This window comes from Alosa pseudoharengus, unplaced genomic scaffold, assembly GCF_046254945.1.
Source record: "Alosa pseudoharengus isolate Yale_2024_CS ecotype anadromous, Long Island Sound unplaced genomic scaffold, YU_APseudo_1.1 YU_APseudo_1.1_scf_9, whole genome shotgun sequence".
In the NCBI taxonomy this organism is placed as follows: Eukaryota; Metazoa; Chordata; class Actinopteri; order Clupeiformes; family Clupeidae; genus Alosa; species Alosa pseudoharengus.
The window spans coordinates 24,065,346-24,070,820 of record NW_027468881.1 but is presented as its reverse complement, the minus strand read 5'-3'; positions in this window follow the sequence as shown (position 1 = coordinate 24,070,820).

The following is a 5,475-nucleotide window of genomic DNA, read 5'->3' as shown; positions in this document are numbered from 1 at the left end:
CCTCTGAGTCACTCCATCTGTGATGTTTCAGGACCTCCGAAAGGCATTTTGGGCTAGATTAGCATCTAAATACCAGCCATCACAATCAGCCTCATAGCAGCGGCTGCGAAAAAGCAACATCCATACCGTGTAATTTCACCAAAGAGGCACACAGTGAGACAAAAGGCAGGGCTGGCAGCGTGGAATGAAAGTGGGGCACACCAGGGCCAGGAATTCAGAGAGAGCATGTTGCTTTGCCAAATTTAGCCAAAATAAGGAGTCAACTTCAGCCTACAGACTCACTCTAGCCTAAAGAAAGGACGAGTGAGTGGCGGAGGATGGTGGGAGGTGGAGGGGTTGAGTGAGAGTTCATTGGCCATCGTAGGCTACACTACTCCAACCCACCCTGTCCAAATATGGTCAGCCCAGCCTGTCACAATGCAACCCACACGCTGTCAGGAAGCAGCGGCTGCTCTCTCTCCAGGAGGCTTGACTTCAGCGTGCCGAGAGCTTAATTGGGTCTATTAAGATTCTAATTACCGGAGAATCAGGAGGTTAACAGTGGTTTGCGTCAGAGCATGCTGAGCAAGAGAGTCGGCATTACATGCTGTTGGTATCATATGTCAAACCTCGGTTTCAGAGTTATGTCCATCAAAATAGTGTTGAGAGGTCTCAAAGACATTACGTGTCGTGAGCATACATTCTTTTTAAAAAAAATAAAAAAAACAGCCTTTTCAGTGTGCTAGTCTAATGTTACAGAGGTAGCTGTTAGCATACAGTATGTCAGGTCATGCAAAATTCGCAACAGAGTGAGGTAAATAATTATTTTTTATATATATTAAAAACATTTGTATTAATAACAGTATGGGCAGGAGTTTAATCAAACAAAACCAAACTGCTTTTGCCAAAGTAACACATCTAAATCAACACACGGATGATATAATGAGAAAAAGAGATAGTTTTAATTTTTCTTTCTTTCTTTTTTACAGTTTGGTCAGGGTGCTAAATCTAGCATTAGGAGCTAGCAAACATTAGTTCATGATGACGAAAAAAATAAGGCTTTCCAACCTCGTGGGGGCACTAACAAAAGAGGATAAGTTGGAGCGGGCTTAATGGCTGAGGGGCTAAGCCTTGGCGGCCAACTGCCGAGAGATCTATTTCACCAATTCTCTGTGATTATCGAGCTTGACACTAACAAGGCTGCGGTTCGGCTCTGCAGTGAGAAACAGTAGGCTAGGCTACTGATTGTCTAAATAGGACACAGGGAGAGAGAAGCTAAAAGTGTGCCTTAAACGTTATCATTATCCAGAGGCTCTGCTCCTAAACTCAGTGTGCTTAATAGGAGCTCCAATTAAATGAGAATAACCTGTCAGTACCGAAGACGTTCCTGTTTAATTGTGCTTAATAAGATAGCATAGATCATAACTCTTTATCAAGATTAAGTGGGATCTAAGCAAAGTGTGTGTGTGTGTGGGGGGGGGGGGGGGGGGGGGGGTTAGGCCTGAATGAGGAATGTAAAATCTACTGCAATTAAAAAGATAGAGAGGGCAAGTCTTGCTGCACTCTCATTACGTGACCTCAGCTGCTTCAGGCAGTTCTACTGCCTTAAAATCACCTCAGTCTAATACTGTACAATCTAATATTTAAAAGAAACTGTTACGTACAGAAAAGACCATTCTCAATGATGATTCTCAAACACATTTGTTTGAAGCCATTAGAATTTGTTTGATTCGACACATTGGGAGGGGAAAAAAGCCCACCACTCCACTGTACACTCTTAATATCCCTGCACTCTCTACAAATATCTCTATGGTGGCGGGTTTCTAAAAATGTCTGGCGTCTGGATTGGATGAGGAGGCAGAGTCCGAGGTAGCCGAGGAGGAAGAAGAGGAGGAGGAGGAAGATGAGGAAGAGGAAGGCTAAGAAGCGCGAGCCCCGAGCTGAGCAGAGAGGGTTACGTAACAGGAAGAGAGGGTGACCTGGATATAGAGGCCCTGTGCATTTGTTACCTAGTGAGACTTATTCACCAGCCCACTGCCTTTTGGGGCATCAACTAAAGGGGTCAGGCAGGACTGCGGCTCCCCTCGCCTTTGTGTGTGACAGTCAGAAACACACACAGACAAACACACACACACACACATACAAAGAGAGAGAGAGAGAGAGAGAGAGAGAGAGAGAGACTGATTCACACGTAAACATACATACACTGTAGATATTCACATACACAGGGCTATAGTGGATGCTAAATGCAAGTAAACACAGTTTATCCACCTCTGAAATGTCAAAAATAGTTTATCCACCTGTTATTAGAGTTTATCCACCTCTCAAAAGAGTTCACCAATTGCTACTTTTAACATTCACTGCATTATCCACATTCACAATATGTACACTTGTGAAAAAGGAGTCCTCTTTTCCCCTACGACAAACTTTTGAAAAACTCCCTTTTGCCACACCTGCATGGACTGCAACTATACACTCACCTGCACTCAGTTCCAGGTTTATGGCTGTGTATGGGTTTATGTCATATGTATGTGTCTGTATTAAGGTGTTGATTTTAACTGTGATTGGGTTAATAGTACAGACCACCACCACCCCTGTATTCCCGATAATGGTTTAGCCCAGACCTAATTGGGTAATTGCTTAGCCTATTTAATGGCAGGCTTATTTCACACAGGAAGACACACAATAGACGGGAGACAATGGAAGACAGAGGGAAGAGCTGGAGATCAGGGACTCAGGGAAGTTTAGAGTTTAAAAGTAAATTGAAGTCTATAATGTTAAAGGAGAATTCCGGTGTGATATTGACCTAAAGTGTGTTGAAACATGATACCGAGTGTGAACGTATGTCTCATAGCCCATCTCGGCTTGTCCCCTGCACTCCAAAATCTGGCGCTAGTTAGCCGATGCTACCAACAGCTTTTTCAATGGTGGTGCTTCGGCATCGGGCTAGCCATGCAAATAAATCACTGTTTTACACCATTTACGAGGCTCAATGTATCTCCACACTTCATTGGTAGACTTCCGAGGGCCCTGACATTTAAAACGAGACATTGAGAACTTTGAAAAAACACTGGTAGTTTACTTACAAGACGATTTATACAGACAGTATCTTCACGAAGTTTAGCGTTTGCAGCCATCTTGAATTTAGTCACGATAAGTCGAGCGACGAGTAAGAATGAACAGGTATGATAAGGGATTCCAAAATAATTCTGTGGAAATGCATGGATTCCCGTTTCTTCCAGTAGCAGCAACTGGAATCCATGCATTTCCACACACACACACACACACACACACACACATACACAGAGAGAGAGACACACATAAACATAAATAGGTATTCACATACACACACCCACATGCATATTCCACTCACATATTATGAACACACACACACACACACAGGCCTGTGCCCTCACTCTTCTTGTCACACTTGGCTGTAATTACCGGAACACACTCTCTCCTCCAGAGAAAGACTATTTATATCAAATCCTCCCGCAACACCTCCGCCTGCCCACCCGCCCACTGCACCCCTCCGCTCCACTCCGCTCTGCCCAGCCCGCCTTTATTTGGCACACCGCAGGAACCGAGCCACGGGTGGAGGTGGAGGGTGTGTGTGTGTGTGTGGGGGGCGGACAGCCATGGAGTCAACAAAAAAAATCCCACCAATAACAGATAATGAGAGATATAAATATGGAGAGAGAGAGGGAGATAAACATGAAAAGAGAGAGAGAGAGACACATTGAGAGAAAGAAAGAGAGATACACATTGAGAGAGAGAGACAGAGAGAGAGAGAGGAAGGGGGGGGGGTGAAAGACAGGTTGTTGTGAGTGTAAGAGTGATATTATGTTAATGTGTAAGCTTGTTAGTGCTTTGGGAATACCGTATACTTTACTGTATGATCATGCCAATTAAACACACAGAATTAAAAAAAAAAACAACTAAAAGAAAGAGAGGCAGCAAGAGAAAAACAAGAGTCAGCAAAAAATGAGCTGAAAAAAGAAAAGAGAGATGGGAGTTGGTGATGCCACCAGAGACCACAAGTAAAAGTGCAAAGCGCAGCTCAGCCACACAGCAAATGGTCGATATTTTTGTACATTTGGGTTTGGGAGCCAAAATGGCCGACTCAGATGACATAAAGGACAGTTGCGGTGGGAGAGATGACATCAGGCTGCTGCAACTTCTGCTGTACTGGTGCCCATAATGCAGTTAATACAAAACCAGCAGGACAGAGAGAGAGAGAGAGTGAGAGAGAGAGATGGGGGGAGGAAAGGAGAAGTGGGAGGTAAGATCAGGCTGTGTTGAGGGGGCCAAGGTCAGAAGAGAGGAGGTGGAATGAATGAAGCTGGAATGGGGGGGCGGAGAGGGGGTAAAGGTGTTTCTGGAGAGGAAAACAACTCCACCAACTCACTGGCGGGTGAACGAGCCTGGGGGGGTGTGTGGGGGGGGGGGGGTGGTTGGTGGGCAGGCAAGAGCTGTGTCATTTGTGTGGGTGAATCTGCTGTAGAAGCTACATCCAGGAAACGAGAGAGAGAGAGAGAAATTCAGTGAGATAGAAGTGATGACTAAATGGAGAGTGAAAGGGAGAAAGAGAGAGTGAGAACGATGGGAGAGACTGAAAGAGGCAGAGAGTGCATAGAGAGAGAGAGAGAGAGAGGAGGGGGGGGGAAGGGAGAAATAGAAAGAGAGAGGAAAACATGAAATCACAGAGAGGGTCAGAGAAATGATGACTGAGGAAAAGTCAGTGAAAGGGACAGAGAGCGATGGAGGGAATGAAAGAGAGAGAGAGAGAGAGAACAAAGATCACAGAGAGAGAAAGATGCAGAGAGAAAAAGGTAGAGAAATGGAAAAGCCAGAGCAGGAAGAGGACACCGAGAGAGATGGGCATGCAAGAGGATTTGTGTGTGAAAGGGAGAGAGGTGGCAACAGAAAACAAATCAGTGGAAAAGAGCAAGAACGGAAGAAAGAGAGAAAGCAGCACATGCAGAAGAAAATGGATGAGTTTTGTGGATTTGACACAGATGGAATACAACAGTAACGGAGGCGGACTGACACAACGAGCATTTGCAATACCGTAGCACAAGGACATTGTCATTAAGATTCAGTCTAAGCTCATTTGAATCTCTGATTACTAAACAACAGGAACATTCCCACTGACTAGCAGACAGAAGCCTCGGAGTCACAGTCACACATGTAATGTGTCCATATCTAATGTGTTCCACAGGAATCTGTTATATTATGTCTAGATAGTGATAGAGAGAGATATAGAGATGGTGTTACTATGACGCTCCTAAACTCAAAAGAAAGGAAGGCCTTATATCTAAGCACATATTTCCTAGAAATATGAATGCCTTGTATTTGTATGTACTGCGTTCTTACATACAGGAACCATAAGAATGAGAAATGTGAAAACAGCACCATTAGTACTATCAGGTTGTAATAATATTGTCATGTAAAGGAAATACAAAAAATAAATGAACATTCCATAAAGAGCAGGCT